Source organism: Lonchura striata, chromosome 6 (assembly GCF_050655825.1).
Source record: "Lonchura striata isolate lonStrDom1 chromosome 6, ASM5065582v1, whole genome shotgun sequence".
Taxonomy (NCBI): domain Eukaryota; kingdom Metazoa; phylum Chordata; class Aves; order Passeriformes; family Estrildidae; genus Lonchura; species Lonchura striata.
Genome location: NC_140708.1, coordinates 10428342 through 10445256, shown reverse-complemented (window position 1 = coordinate 10445256; position 16915 = coordinate 10428342). Strand labels below are relative to the sequence as shown.

General features: G+C 43.5%; 1 long non-coding RNA gene across 1 annotated transcript; it reads left to right on the top strand.

Annotated features, from left to right (window-relative positions):
• The first annotated feature begins 5787 nt into the window (after positions 1-5787).
• On the top strand, positions 5788-16871 carry LOC146767026 (uncharacterized). Its single transcript, XR_014956252.1, has 4 exons — positions 5788-5902; positions 6103-11034; positions 15294-15362; positions 16826-16871. It is a non-coding gene; the product is annotated as an uncharacterized LOC146767026 (long non-coding RNA).
• The last annotated feature ends 44 nt before the right edge of the window (positions 16872-16915 follow it).

Here is a 16915-nt window from a genome sequence, read left to right as displayed (position 1 = left end):
ATTACTGATGCTGAAGAATGCTTTATTGAACTGTTTCTATTCTCTGAGAATCAATATTTGCTTGTCCATGATAATGGTATATATATATGGTCATTTAGAATTGCAGTCATTAGCCAGGTACTCCAGTGCTTCTGTTACAGCAAATTGAAAAAATTTGCTTTTTAAAGGAAAAAATATAAGTATTATCATCTGTTATGATAATGATTAGACTAAAAGATGTTAATCAGAATAATTCACTGCACAGTACAGGAGTTATAACTATCAGCATAGTGCACTATTGCTAAGACACAATTATATTAAAGCCAACAAAAACAATTATTAGGTAGAGATTGATGTCACTCACCCAGACCAAGGACTGTGGGCGCATCTCTTTGGCTCAGCCTGCAGGAGCAACCTTGAGGGATATTCTCACTCCAGGGAGGAATTCCACACACACTCCAGGAAGAAGTATATTAGAAGATTAAAAAGTGGGTCTGGGTTTCTGCAGTCTAAAGAAACCTTCTGTCAGTCAGAGCTCCCCAGGCCAGCTGTGTCAGTGAGCAGATTTAGATAAGTTATCAGTGGGATCACTTCTTTGTTCTTTTTATCAGCTCTGCCACATCTTCAGCTCACTATCAGGATGTTTAATTTGGGGATCAATGAGTCAGGCTGCTTTCAGCTTTATTCATCCCAAACCCAGGATGCTGTCCCCTTCTTCATCTCCAGCTCTGAAAATGGGGCATTGCTGGAGTTATTCTGCCCCCACCCCAGGCAGAGCAGTTCTGGAGTTCAACAGGAGTAGAGCCAGTGCCTGAAAATTGCCATGGAACGTGTGTGCTGTTTTTAGGCAGATTTCCTGTATTTTATAGGTGGCCAAGCCTTGCTCCTCCCAAGATTTAGCTGTAGGAATGCCTAGGCTGGGCATTGCAAGGGTTCTTGGCTGAGCCACTTCCACCAGCTGAGCTGGAGTTGTGCCAGAGCTCACCCCTAAGTCAGGGGTGGCTCCGTGTGGTGGAAAAGTCTCTCCTCCAATCCGAGCTACCAGTACATCAAATTTCTCCGCCTCTATGGAGGAATGGTAAACAATAGATTGTTTACAGAAAGTTGTGTGAGAAAGTTCTCTACAAGAATGTAAACTCAGAAGGCTTTAAAAAATCTTAAGAATCAGGGCAACAGGTGGAGACCTGAGCTGAGGCAGCAAAAGTGGGAGGAGCAGCTGGATGTGCCAGAGGATGCTCCCAGAAAACCCTTCCCATGCTATCCCCTCTCCATGGGCATCACTCAGAGCAGGGAGAGAGAGCACAAAGGCTGGGCAGGACACTGAATCTGGAGAATCAATTCAATTAGTGTTGGAATCCAGGACATCCGTCTGGCTGTCCTGGCTGTCTTGAGATCCTGGCAGGGGTCTCAGAGACCTTGTCATGAAGTCAAAAACAGCTGTGGCTTTGATTTTAGCCTGTGGAAAAAGCTACCAACTCTGTATGAGGAGTTACAAGCCACAAGGGTTTGAGTAGTGTGATATTTGAATTAACACAGGGTGGAAAAGTAGAAATTTGGGGTTTTTAAAATAAGGGGTTCAAGGGGACAAGATGTGTCCTAGCCTTCTTCTCCTTTGTCTTGTCCTCCATGTCTTGGTGTGATAATGGGACTTTTCTATTGGTTTGAGGTAGAGACACACTGTCTAACACAGATGATAGGAATTGGTAAATAAATTGTAAACATAGACTGGTAGTTTTGAGTATATAAGGTGGGAGCCGCCCAAGGGTCAGGGGCAGAATGCCATGGCCTCCTTGCTAGCCAGAGTTCAGCAGGTCAGAGAAAGAATGTTTAGATAAGAAGAAATAAACAACCTTGAAAGTGCAATCCGGAGCAATCCAAACTCCTTCTTTGGCTGCGGTGGGCTAGGGAAGCCAAGACTCTTTACAATCTCTCTTGGCTTCACCCTGACCTTCTGAACCCTGAGAAATTGAAAAATTAGATACTTCCAGTTTAAAAGTGCAGATGTTTTTCTTAAAGAATTCCCCCAGGGCACTGCTGTGCTATGATTGGAGCTCTTGCTAACACTCTGGAGGCCTTGAAGGAACTTCCAGTGCTGTTCTCCGGTGTGGAGAGAGTTGTCAGCTCAGCCACTACACCTCAGTCACTCTGGTGCTGTAAATTACAGGGGTGTGGTGCAGCCTCCACAGAGAAATAGAAACCACAAGGGTGTAGCTGTGCCAGAAGTCACCAAATGTCTCCACCTGGAGGACTGTGTCCAGTGTGGGGCCTCAACACATGGAAGAAGTTAACCTGTTGGAGCCAGTCCAGGAGAGGCCATGGAGTTGCTCCAGGGCTGGAGCCCCTCTGCTCTGGAGCCAGGCTGGGAGAGCTGGGGGTGCTCCCCTGGAGAGGAGAAGCTCCAGGGAGAGCTCAGAGCCCAAAGGGGCTCCAGGAGAGCTGGAGAGGGACTGGGGACAAGGGATGGAGGGACAGGACACAGGGAATGGCTCCCACTGCCAGAAGGCAGGGATGGATGGGATATTGGGAATTAGGAATTGTTCCCTGGCAGGGTGGGCAGGCCCTGGCACAGGGTGCCCAGAGCAGCTGTGGGTGCCCCTGGATCCCTGGCAGTGCCCAAGGCCAGGCTGAACAGGGCTTGGAGCAGCCTGGGACAGTGGAAGGTGTCCCTGCCCATGGCAGGGATGGAACAGGATAAACTTTAAGGTCCCCACCTACTCAAATTATTCTGGAGTTCTCTTTTTTTTTTTTTTTTTTGGAGAGAAATAACTCTGTACTAAACACAATCAGAATTACCAGTCATAGGTGCCCCTTAAAGTGTGTTCCAGTGGATGGTGTGACCTGCTCGTCCATAAACTGCTGGGAAGGGGGTGCTTTTCCTTCTCACAATGTGCATCTCAAAACAATGTACTGCCAGGAGCGTGCTTGGAAGCTCTCAGACAGAAATGGTCCCCAGGACTGCCAGGCACTGGAGGTTCTGCCTTGGAGGGACACCCTGGGGTTTCAGAGAGTCACTGGATGTTCTTGGGAGGTAAAACTTCACAGGGGAAATGAGTCTGAAAGGGAAATCCTACTCCAAGTATTATTTAAACTCAAGGGGACTTGAAAGCTAAGGTCTGTTACTTAGTTAAATACCTATTTCTAGTTGCTTGTTAAGAATAGAGATTAATTTCTTAAGCACTGGTGGGTTCATGAGCATATTTCCCCTTCTGTGAAAGCACCTGCAGCTGATCTGAAGCCAAGGTAGAGGCACTTCTTAGTCCTCCAGCATCAAAAATGTTGATAGTATTTTATATTTTGTAATATGTCAACTCACATGATTCACATCTTACCTTTTTTATTGTATGGAACACTATGTACCTGATTTCTTGGCATTTTTTTCCAGAAAATAGGATGGAAAGAATGAGAGCTCTATTGCCAAACCCAAAGCTCTACTTTAGTCCAGGTGATGTCACCAAATGGTTTTCAGTGGAAGGAAAGTTTTCTGTGCCCAACAGTGAAGCCTTATTGCTCTAGAAATCCTCACCAAAGGAAGCAGTTCCTTTAAGGGGAACCATTAGGGTTTCCATTAAGCACTTCAACATCCTCTGAGTGAGGGATGACTTAAAATTTGGGGTTGCATCTTGAGGGCCATTTCTCTCTTGTTTTCCACACATTGCTTCACATGCTCCCTGTTTCTCACGTTTGCATAATCCTATAAAAGATGAGAAGAGGATATATTTGTGGGTTTTGTGCTGCTGTTACCCCAGCTAAGTAATTGAAGAATATTAACTTCCTGATTTGAGTCTGATTCCACTTTTGATAGCCACACTGTACTCTTCAGACTCCCTTGGCAATTCCAAAGGATCCTTCTTTCCCTGCTCCTCACTAACTCCTGCTTGTTGCTGTTGTGTGTAGCAAACTTCTGCTGTCTCTCTTCCCTGAGGAGCTCGAAATGATTCTTGTAAGGTAAATATTTAGCAAATCCATTTGTAAAGTGCATTTGGAAAACTCGGGAATGTTTCATGGGGTTCTACATCAATGGGGGATTATTCATTCAGTGTGAATTTAGTTATACATTTTCAAGGCAGTAAAGATTTTCCTTCTGAAAATAACCCATCAGATTTCCTAGGCAGGGGGGAGGGAACCCAAATTTGGTGCCATTTTTTTTCATGTATTCATAGAAATATGGATTATAGAATGAATTATCATAATTTTCTCACAGCATGCCATTTCTTGAGTGATGTTAATACGCTGATGATTGATAGTCAATGTAGAGGGAAGAACATTAATAGTAAATACAGAAGTTTTATTTCCCTTTCTATACATTTTTATTGTATTTTGCCAGAAACACATGTTGCTATAGCCTTGCTGCTTTTGAATGATATCACACTACTAAACTGCATGTCCTGAATAATTTTTTTTTCAGAAAAAATGAGCTAAGTAATTTATAAACATAATTATACCTATATTTATGGCCTAATAAAGTTTGATAAATTAGGTTTAGGTTAGAATACAACATTTTATGAGTAATCATATAGGTAGGTGCATACATTGTATTTTGAAATGGCAGTAATTTATTGCAATACCCATTGGAATAGACAGCTTTAAAATGTGCTAAGTTACTGCCTTGGACCTTCAGTCTTAAAAACATATAATCCTATGTGAATAAAAGATGGCTCTTAATAATTCCTGGGTTTCATGTTCACAGGCTTAGTCCTTTTTTTGTTATTCTCTCTTTCTCTTACAGACTTCACTCCAGACTTCAGTCTGCTGCTTATAGGTCTTCCCTATGAGTGTGACGTGTTAAAAATAAACCAACAGTGGCAGGTTTCCATTTCAAACTGATATTGCTCCTTTAGCACTAAAGTCCCCAGGATAGGAAGGACCTGTTGGAGTAAATCCAGATGATCAGAGGGATGGAGCAGCTCTGCTGGGAGGAAATGCTGTGAAAGTTGTGATTGTTCAACCCAGAGTAGAGAAGCTGTGGGGTGACCTAATTGTGGCCTTTCAGTGCCTGAAGGGATTGAGAAAGGCATTGGGAGTTGGCCTCTTCTCTCAGGAGCACAGGGAAAAGAGCCTCAAGCTGGGCCAGGGGAGGCTCAGCTGGGACAGCAGCAGGAATTTCTCCATGGAAAGGCTGCTCAGGCCTTGGCAGGGCTGCCCAGGGAGCTTTGGGGTGCCCATCCCTGGAGGTGTCCCAGGAAGGGCTGGAGGTGGCACTCAGAGCTCTGGGCACTGGGCACAGCTGGAGCTCCAAGGGCTGGCAGGGATTTTCCAGCCTCAGGGATTCTGTGGAGAGGGACCTTGGACAGGGCATGGAGTGACAGTGCAGGGGGGAGTGGATTCCAACTGAGAGTAGATTTAGATTGCACATTAAGAATAATTTATTCCCTGTGAGGGAGGGTGGGCAGGCCCTGGCACAGGCTGCCCAGAGAACATGAGGCTGCCCCACCCCTGGAAGTGTCCAGGGGTTGGATGGGGCTTGGAGCAACTTGGAATAGTGGAATATGCCCCTGCTCATGGCAGGGTGTGAAAAAGGATGAGCTTTAAGGTCCTTCCAAATCCAAACCACTCTGTGATTCTATGACTGTTCATTAGCCAGTGTGAAATGAGATCTGCAAGATTTGATCTAAAACTTGCACACCTTGATGTAACCCATTAAGTTATTACCTAAAAAATGTAGAGACACTAACTTGATATTTTAAGTGGGAATTTGCTATTTCAGTGCTTTTCCAGGAAGAGATGGAAGTTACAGTCCAGGTCTAGGGGTGGAACTTTTGTTGTTTAAGAAAACTGTGCTGTTGTCTGTAGTTGTCTCTCCAGGTATCCAGCTGCAGAGCTGAGATGTGACTGCAGAGCTCAGCATGGACCCCAATTCTCTTCTAAATTAAACTATTCATATTTCTAGGCCATAGAGCTTCCCACACTGCCTTTCCCTGCCTAGGTAAGTACAGCTGGCAGCGTGTCCGAATGTCCAAAAAATTTCCTGAATTAACTTCTTTAGTGCCATTGCTCAATATTGGGTTGATTATTGTACTGGCTAATTAGACTTCATTCAGAACATGTTATAGCTTTGTTTATTTAGAGGAAAGAGAAAAATTCCCCCCTAAAATTTTCCCCCTAATGGAAGTTTCCACACTAAAGGTGTATTGCCAAACTCCAAAATTGCTGGAAGACTTTGAAACTGGAAGAAAAAGGAGATCACAGGATGCACTGGATGAATGGAAACAGAAGAGCTTTGGAATCCTGTCTGGAATAAGCCAAAACAGCGTAAGATGAAGTTGGAGCTGTTATGTGCTGATGTTGTGATGATGAAAGCATTTTCAAAAATCAGGATATTTTGCTTCTTAGGGTGGCTATGAGGCTGTCAGAATTCAGGGGTAATTTTTATTCTTCAACAGGATTTTCTGTTTCTGACTGCTCCTTCATCCCTTCTGCAGCGAGTATAATCTCCAGCTGACAGATCATAAAGAACCCAGGGCGTGAAGACACACGTGGAAGAATCTGATCAGTGAACTGCTCATCCTGAGCAGGAAAATACCTTCCTCAGGGGTTCCTCGTGTGACTGGATCAGCCCTGGCCGTGCCCTGAGCTGTGCTGACCCCCAGCAGCCCAGCCAAAGCCTCCAGTGTCATTTTTGGATGGGCTGCTGTGGAGCTCGGGAGGTGTGCGGGTTAATTCCAGCTTCTCACAGCCCAGTGGCAGCCTGGAGAAGACCAAGGAGTGTTTGGGATTGTGAGGGCTAAAATGAACCTCTCCCCCTGCAGAACAAGGGCATAGCTTGCTCCCCTAGGGTCACAAAATGAGCACAGTTTACAGAGCTGCTGCAAGGAAGAAAACAAACAGCTCTAGTGGAAGAGATTCCTGTTTGGGCGATGCAAAAAAATAAATTACTATTAAGTAGCTGATTTTTTTACAGATTGGGTTCAGCAGGTACATTCTTTTGCTGATTTTCAGCCCTGCTTTACCCACTGGGGTTCAGAGGTAATTGATAGAGGTGTCTGGCTTCAGATGCTGGCTCAGTCCAGGGAGTTGCACTTGATGTATTTGCATCTCATCACTCAGTTGCCATTCTTCATTAGACGAGCAAAATTTTATTTTGCCCTACACAGAGAGGCCCCAGTAAAAAAAATATCCTTGAGATGTGTTAGCTTTGAGTCTGAGAAGAATGTAAATGGGTATTAGAAGCTTTATTTGGTCAAATGGAGAGAGTTAATCAGAGCAGTGGAAGGTGACCTGGAGTCCTGGGAGGTATTTATTTTGACTCCTGTCCAGTATTTATTTTAATAAGATATTCCAAAAGGCCTCAAACAAGTGTTGATGGTACCTGTGGCCAGGCAGCAGCTCAGGTGTGCCAGAAACTTTTGGGTCCATTGATACCTGATCAACATCAACTTCTCTGGGGATGAGAGATTTTAGTGTTCACTGGGCCAAACGGGGATGAACAGCTTTAAAATGGGATAAAAAGGACCTGACAATTGGAATATATATCCTGCCCAAGTCTGTTTCTTTTCTGTCTCTGTGGACTTCAGAACACTGCTGATTATTTTACTCCTTCTTATATATTATATTTTATTCCGATTTTTCTATATATGCTTTTAGTGGATAATAAATGCTTCTATTGATTTACCATGCTCAATAAACTAGATTTCGATAAATATTTATACACTATACTTTGTAAAGCATAATAATAACTTCATTTTCTGTGGGGGTTATTAATAATTATTTAATGCTTACCCATAGTTATGGCGAAATTAGATATCATAAGCTTCCTTACAATATTTATGTGCCTAGTTCCACTGAAATTTATGAGCATGTTGCTAAAAGTTGACAGGGTTTGCTCCTCCTAATAAAAGATGAAATTTCTGAATAGAAGAGAACTTCACATTACCACACAGAGTGAAACATGACTGAGTCCTACGAGTCCATAGTGAGTCCCGTGAAGTATTTGATGTTCTGAGACAGAATTGCCAAGCTGGGAAGAGAACAGGAAATAAACCAATGTTAAATTACTGCAACATGAGTTAAATGCTCCAAACAGAGAAGCTGGAGCTGTGATCTCTGTGGCCCCAGCAGGTTACAGGAATGTTGTACAGATATTTCCAGAGTGTGGAGCACAACTACAGGTCTTAGTGATTACAATAACTGAAATAATAAATCCAAAAATAGCTGATAACTGAAAGCAAGAAACACAATTCCAGCACCACAGGCTGAAAAATATCTGTCTGAGCTGAAATTTCCAACTCTTGAGAAAAAAAACAGAATTTTTGCTGTCCAACCAGATTTATTTGCTATAACACCAGACTTTAATGAACTTTAACAAAACAGTCAATTAACAAAGAGCTTACCAGTACAGCACTTTGGATGATAACATGTTTCTCTAAATTTTGAATCCCTTTTGTGGTTTGGGTTTTTAAGATTGACTTTTCAGTTTGTTTTTCTGATTTTGAGTGATTCTTCCCAATTACCCTACTTAATTCTAGGCTATGCTCATTATTTAGCATTGCAGGGGGGATATTTCATTGGCACAGTGTAAATGTTATGCTTGATTTCAAAAACAAATAGAATTTACCCATGAAGGAGAATAACATGCTTTAAGTTTAATAACATGCTTTATCCATGAAGTGTAACAGCATGGGAGGGGGAAGTTTCCCAGTGAATATGCCTGCTTTTATATCATACTTCTCATTTAGGCTCAAATTATCAGAAGTTTGGGAATTCACACCAGACTCACACTTGCCCAGCAGCCTGTCTCAGGCAGTTTGCTGGCTCAGATGCCTTTAAGAGTGATGCAGAAAACCCTGCTCTGGGTAATTTGTCCATTCTCCACCTGGGTTATTTCAGCCTGCAGAAGTGTGTCCTCACATTTGCAGTTTCATTATGAGCTTATGTGACTCCATTCCCGTGGAAAGGTAACCTGAACAAAAGAACTGGCCAGCTTCTTTTCAGGAATGTCTTTCAGCTGTGAGATCTTCAGGCTAATTTTGTTGTATAAAATGTTTTTCCTTCATCCCACTTTCATATGAATTACCTCCAGTCATCCCTTGCTACGAGAATGGTGTCTTGTAATGACTCATTCTGTTTTCATGTCATTCATTAGCTTTTGTATCCTTGTTTTCCCTGTATCTGCCTCTTCTTTTAGCTAAATATTTCCAGCCTGCCATTCTTCCTTCATTATAGCTGTGATTAGTTTCACTGCTGTATCATTGCCTGCTCTTTCTTTAATGGGGAGTGACCAGAAATTATGAGATTAATTACACTACATTGCTGAGTTTGATCAGTCATGTAATGTCTTACTAAAGCTAAAATTCAAGGTATTCAGTCTGATTTCATTGCAAAATACATTTCATTGTAAAAAAAAGAGCTCCCCTCCCCGCCAGCACATGTCTAGATGTAGATGATGCATATAGGTAGATAAAGAGAGGACAGCTTGCACTGCACTTTCAGGCTCCAAAGCCCTGTGAGACACAGCAGGCCCCATGGCCTGTGTAAATATTTTTCTCTCTGTGCTAAACAGAGGCACATTTTACAGCTAATTTGTCTGTAAAAGAAATGCACGGGAACAGCTGTTCCCTAACAATATCTGCCAGTCCAAGCTTACCTGAGACAGGATGAGCTGATGATTCAAAGTGAGCTTGTCCAAACACTTCACTGCATTGGCAAGACACTAACACTTGAATTAGTCAGGATTTTCTCAATTCTTTTTGTCAGTGCAGCTTTGTAGCCCATTAATACCTCATATAAGTCTTCAAAGGTCAGTCTCAGCATTGAAAATCCATCTTCTCCTGCTGCAAATACCCAAGTGACACAAATACACCTGCCAGGCCTTAGGGACAATGACAATGAAGTTAGTTTAAGAAGATTCTTAAATAAAAGTTCTTCAGGGACATAGTCAGTTGTCAGTGGTAATGATAAAAGATTCTTCTGGCAGTAAAAACTAGTTTCAAAAATTAAATCATTGTTTAATTGTTGTACCCACCTAAAATCCCATCTGTGTTTCTCTTGATTAAGAAAAATAAATGGCCCGTTTAGATTTTTGGTTTGGGCTCTTATCTCTGTGGTGCCCACATAAATCAAGTGTAACTTGAGTGAGACTATTGCTTGTTCAACACTGATGCAAACACAGATCAGCACCAAACTGACCATCAGTCTCTAATGGGAAAATGCCATGGGTTGTGTTGCCAGTGCCAAGGGTGGTCAGCATTGCATAACTGAGATGCAATAATGGAAGACACTCTGGGAAAGTGGGTTAAGAGTGCTGGAGTGGACTGGAGGAGCCAGCATACTTGAGAGGGATGTGATAAGTACCAGTGGCTGCTCTTCTCCCTCAGGCTATGGGAAGAAGTCCCCAGAGGAGCAACACTCACCATTTGGACCATTAAATGTTACACTTTGCTCAGAGTAAAGGTTATTAACTGTGCAGGGCTGGCAGGAATCCATTTGCAATAATTGTATTGTGGCTCCTGTGTTGCTTCTGCCAGGGGCTAAGGCAGTGTCCCCTTCGTGTCCTGGACAGCCACCTAGAAGCTGTTGTGTGACATTCGCAGCTCCTGGCAAAGTGGCTTTGATGAGGTCTTTAGTGGGATATTTTTGGAAACCATTTCAACTTTAATGGGATGCCCATTTGTCCATCTCAAAGATTTGTCCTGTACCTGTTAGACCTTTCAGAGCTCTGTGTCACTACTGACTCAGAGATGACACAGTCATATCAGAAGGCAAAATCCTCATTTACTTGATCCTCTCCCCTTTTAGACCTTAGTTCACTACAGGTGGACCTGGTTGGTCATTTAATCAATACATTTCACATGACTGGCTAATTAAAAAGACACCCATTTGTAAACAACCTTATGAGGAAATCAGCAAAACAGATTGTTTAAAAACACCACATGCAGATTGTTTTAATAGTTGACTATCATTGTTCATCTTCAGCTCCCCAAAACTTCCCAGGCTGATTCATGGGAAAACTTATCTCACTTTTTCTCTCTCTGGCCAGGCTGTCACATCCACAGCTCTGTTTTTCCCATCTGGGAAGTCACTTCCCTGACTTTCACCTCTCTGTTAGACCAGAAATTCCAGGTGAGTTAAAGCTTGACTTTATTCCCAGGCATGCTCTCTTCAGTTTTGGGAATGAGGGCTCTGTGCTGGATGATGCCAAATGGGCACTGCACAGCACCAACCCAGGGGACTTCGGGATTTATGATCCCAGCTCAGAGATTCCTCAGCTTCAATCCTGTCTGGCACACAGAGGATCTGATATTGTTTCAGATTTCCCCAGCAGCAGTGCTGTGCCTCACTCTGAAGTGTCCCTAGGAAATAAGGGAATGAAACTTGCTGCCATCCTGACACTGTTGTAGGATTTTATGAGCTATTCCTTAAACTGGGACTACACACAGATGGCTTCATGTGGAAGTGGGCAAGAGTAGGTCAACTCTTTTTTGTCCTACTTTGACACAGAAATACAAAGATTGCAAACATGTGGGAAGATTACAAAAATGTGATTTCCTTTCTAGCTTCATATTGACACATCAAAATAGCAAAATATTGAGAACAGGGTGCCCAGAGCAGCTGGGGCTGCCCCTGGATCCCTGGAAGTGTCCAAGGCCAGGCTGGATGGGACATGGAGCAGCCTGGGATATTGGAATGTTTTGTGCCCATGGCAGGGGTGTTGGAACCCTTCCAGCCCAAACCTTTTTATGATTCTATGATTATGAGCTAAAGTCTCTTTTCCAGTTTGTGTAGAACTCTTCTGATTATGAGAAGCAATGATATTTTGCTTACACTGAAGTAAATTCTCATTGGTGAGTGAAAATACACATTTTAAATTTGCATTTGTTATTGTTCATATGTCACAATTCAGAGAGCTTGTGCTGCATTTAAATGTGGGGGAGACACGGATGTGGGTTCCTTCCCCAACCTCAATTTACCTCCCTTTGGGTTTGCTAAGAGAGAAATCAAAATAAATATGAAATGACAGAAACAGAGAATGGTTTTGGCTAAAAGGGACCTTAAAAATCATCTCGTTTCAACCCCCCACCATGTGCATGAAAATTGCTGCCTCAGTAGTGGAACATGAGAATTTCTAGACATTGTTCTAAGACACTGAATAGAAATTTCAAAATATTAAGTAAACATTTTCCCAAGTTCTTTGTTTTATTTGGAGGCAGATGATTTAAAAAGCTATTCAGATGTGTTTATAAAGCACAGATACAGAAGAGTTCCTAACTAGGTAAAATATGCAAGGACAAAACTTTTATTGACTTTGGAGAATACAGAGGCATTTGAATTGTTGTTATTGTGCTCACCCTTCATTTGTGTTTTAGCTTTGTAATTTAGTTACTGGTGAGGTGTAATCATTCCTGATGGATGTGTTCACAACTAAGTTGTAACAAAAGCTGCTGAGAGAGTTCTGGGAGCTGCTAATTATCCTTAGCTGTTATTAGCTGTAGTACTGGTCAGAGATGTTCAGCTGCTCAGGATTTTCTGTGTGCATGAACAGAACCCTTATTAGTGTCAACTCTCCAAAAATTCCACCTGAGTTTGACAGCTGTCCCCAGGCTCTACAGAGAAGCAATGCTCAGTGGTGTAGATCAGCCCTTTTTCTGGGACAGGGATCAGAAGCTCTGAGTCAGGTGCATCCCATGTGAGATGAGCTTCCCAAACCTTCATCTTTCCAAACCCTTCATTGGAAAAGTTGAACTGTGTGCTGTGCTTGTTAAAAGTCATAAATATGTTCTTCCTGGTACAAAAGGCTTTATGTTTGCTATTATCCAGTCCCATTTTCTGCTTCAAGCAGTGATGTTTTCTGAGCAGAGTGTATTTATTTCAGACTATTAGGATTTACCCTGGTAAGGAACTCATAGCATGTTTTTTAGAGGCTGAAGCACCTACGTTGTTTTCCCCGAGTCTTTGGAACTTGGCAGGGAAAAACACCTCCAGAACCAGAGAAAAGCACTTTTTACTCTATGAAATTCTGTTCAGTTTTGGCTGAGATGTAAACTTGCTAATTTCCCTTTTTAGCACTTGATTTCTTAGTGAAACGCTGGCAGTTTGTCAAAACATAAATGGTGTAGCCTGGCACACTGTGCCACTGTGGGCATGGCAGGTGGCACTGGCAGGGACATGGGCTTCTCAGGGAACACTGAGAAAGGATCTGTGCTACACTGGGCTTGTAATGCAATATTGTCTCCTTGATTCCTGCAAGTGAACAAGAAAATAACCTCAATATTCCACTTCCGAGTCAAGATAAAGGTCTCCTCTCTTTGGCAGGAGATGCAGTTTCTTTGTGGTCTGAACACAACTGGTGGAAGGTGACTTGGGAGCTGTTGATTTTCCCTTTCCTGTTGTTCCCACATGAGGAAAAGACTGGAATACAGCAGCCCTCTCCTCTTTACGGTGCTTTTCTTGTATTACAAGTTGCTTCAGTTGCAGTGTCAGGCACTCAAAGGTTATGAAAAGCCAGCCATGGTGTCACCTTTTCATCCAGCATCTCTGGGCACGGGGGAGAGACCTCAAGTCCTGTCAGCTCTGGGCCCTCCTGGCCAGAGAGCCCTGGAGGGGCTGGAGGGATGGGAAGGGAGCTGGGGAAGGGGCTGGAGCCCCAGGAGCGGCTGAGGGAGCTGGGAAGGGGCTCAGCCTGGAGCAAAGGAGGCTCAGGGGGGACCTTGTGGCTCTGCACAGCTCCTGCCAGGAGGGGACAGCCAGGGGGGGTCGGGCTCTGCTGCCAGGGAACAGGGACAGGACAAGGGGAAACGGCCTCAAGCTGGGCCAGGGGAGGCTCAGCTTGGATATTTGGGAAAATCTCTTCCCCAGAAGGATAGTGAGGCACTGAAAATGCTGCTCAGGGAAGCAGTGGAGTCACCACACCCAGAGTGTTCCAAAAACATGTGGAGTAGACTTGGGTTGGCGATCTTGGAGGGCTTTTCTAACCTCACTTACTAGAGTGGGTGTCAGGGAGATTCCCAGCTCCTGTGTGGAATTCCCAAAGTGCCTGGAGAGGAGAACAACACAGAGGATTGCTGAAAGAGAAAAAAAGCTCAGCTGTGCTGGGGGCAGGTGAGTGAGAAGAATTCTCCTCTCTCCTGCTTTTGCTACAGGCTCTGTGTGTGTTACTGAGCCTTCAGCCAAAGCAGCTCTTGTGGCCATTCCCTGCTCATCTCCTGCAGCCTCAGGCTTAATGTGGAGAAATGCTGAGCACTCAGAGCTGCAAATGAGATCGATGGGCAGCGTGGTCACTCAGCATTCTCCAAATTAACGAGGAGTGCGATGGATATCTAGACATGAGGACAGCAGCAGGTTCTGGGTTCTGCAAATGATTTGCAGCAGGAAATGTAAATTAATTACTGTGTGTGAGATGCTCCTGGCTATAATTTCCCCCAATAACACGTGGAATTAATGTATTTTCCATGTGCAGCAGGTTGTGGGTGCTATTGAGGTACAGATCTAGGCTGCACACGTTGCACTCATACAAGTACAGATGGCCTGAGATGGACCAGCACATGAAGGAGCTGCACCTGCTCCCACTGAAATCAATAAAATTTCCATCCATTTCAATGCTCACAGGAGATGATGGATGAGGAGAACTTAATTTGGGGCTTTGGGGAATGATATTCACAACTTTAATTGTATTCAGATAAAATGCACATTGATCCTTGAACAAATTCTCAGTACAGCTGGCCATTGAAAAAGAAAAATCAGAACTTTGCAAATGCCTCTGCACATTCTTCCTGTGATTAACTGTTCATTAAAAGAGAAGAGAAGGTAGGGATGTAATAGAAGTTATAGCCCTGCTTGCAATTATTCTGAGTAGTAAAACAGATTAAGTAGAGGCTTAAGGCATGAGCTTAGTGAATGTAGCCATACCTAAACAAACAGTGGCAATTCTGCTCTTTCGCTCTGAATTTTAAGATTAAGTAAATGGCAGCATCATTTAAATTATATGTAAATATTTGATTAATGGAGTCATGATAATTTTGCTTGTAATTCTTACTCTCTCCTTAAAATCAGCCACCAAATTTTGAAGTGGCTTCAAAATTAGAAATAAATTATTCTCTATTGAAAAGCATTAATTTTCAAATATGATTGTGCAGTGTGACCAACCCCACTGAATTCTGCACTAGCACAGGAGCTCCTGAGCTCTCAGAGCCTCCTGTACAAGCAAACAAGATTCTCTGCTGGGCTCTCTGTGACTCAGCTAACGGTGGTGGGGGAAATACCTGGCCACTGCAACACCTCAGGTGCTGAGCAGCATTGCCCTCGTGCTTAACCTCCTTCTGCCTCCTTTCCTTCCTCTAGGAGTTAATGTTATGATTATAATGAGCTAAATTCTCTCTTTCCAGTTTGTATGGGACTTTTCTGATTATGAGAAGAAATGATATTTTAATTATGCTGAAGTAAATTCTCATTGGGTGAGTGAAAATACACATTTTAAATTTGCATTTGTTATTGTTCATGTCTCACGACTCAGAGAACTTGTGCTGCATTTAAAGGTGGGGGAGACACGAATGTGGGTTCCTTCCCCAAATTAAATCTACTTCCCTTTGGGTTTGCTAACAGAAAAATCAAAATAAATATGAAATGACAGAAACAGAGAATGGTTTTGGTTAAAAGGGACCTTAAAAATAATCTCATTTCAACCCCCTGCCATGAAGAATTTGGGTGTTAAAGTAGCACGAAGGAAGGGAAGTAAGAGAAGTTTTTGTTCACCTGTGCCTTACAAATGATGCTGAGGCCTGAGCTGTGAGCTGATTTGCCAAGTGCACATTGCCATTCAAATACTTACAGTGCACCTGTAAAGCAGCTGGCTACCACAGGGCATGAAATCCCTGCTCTCATCACTTTTGTATGGCAGAGGAGCACAAGGAGGCTCCATCTGAATCAAAATTACTCTTGTTTTTGCCTTCAGAGGAGGTGAGGGAAGAAATTTCAGCCTCAGGTTCAGCTGGGGGATTTAATCTGGATTTACACAGGTGAAATTGAGAAGAAGGGGTCACAAGGTGGCTGAGCAAGTGTAAGAACAACTGGCAGCTGCAGGGGATGGTCCTGCCCCACCTGCAGGGTCTGCTCATCCCAGACCTGCTCAGCAATGGCTTTGCTGTTTATCTGACTCCTCAGTGATCCCCCTTGGCTTGTTACAGATGAAGGAAATGCTGTCTTTTGCTGCCAGCTGAGTATTCTGCTGATTTAGTGAGTTGAAGTGAGTCAAGTGAAGTCGCTGCAAGGCTAAGAGGAACTTGGGGAACTTTCCTTGTGGTGGCAGGGCAGCCAGCTGGGCAGAGCCCATTTTCTGAGCCCTGTCTTTGTGAGCAGCTGTGGTGGCAGCAGCAGCAGCAACGGGGTCCAGCCAACCTCAAAAAACCACTTTTGGGGGGTTTTATTGTTAACTAATTGTTCTTGCATCCTATTCTGAGTGGAGGAGTCTGGTCTGGGTTGCTGCATTGGTCTGGGCTTCAGCTTATAAGCTTTGGGGGCAGAGGTGGGGGAAGTTACAGTGTATGTGCAGTGTTTTTCAAAATGATTGTATTAAAAAATGCATAATGGCCAAGTCCCTGATTCCACAGGCTGCTGACCCTGCCCGTTTGAGATTTTTATTCAGATAGTTCACCAAAAATCTCCCATTAAGACTGAAAGGCTCACGTATTCAGGAAATGCCTATATTTAAAGCAAATTAACAAAGAAGCTTGTGGGCCTCTATTGAAGTGCACACGAGGATCTTTACAAGTATCTCTTGTTTGTAAAGACAGATGTGCAAGGACAACTGCTGGAAGCCTAAATTCCACTTCTGCTAATGCGCTGCCTGTGTGCCAGCACCGGGACACGCGATACTTCCCCTTCAGCCGCTGCAATTAATACTCATTTTTTTACTTCACAGAAATCACCCCTATTCACTTCCCACCCCACACCAGCATCCCCGAGCTAATCCCGCTCTCAGCGTCCGCACGGAGTCGGGTGTGCCTCAGTT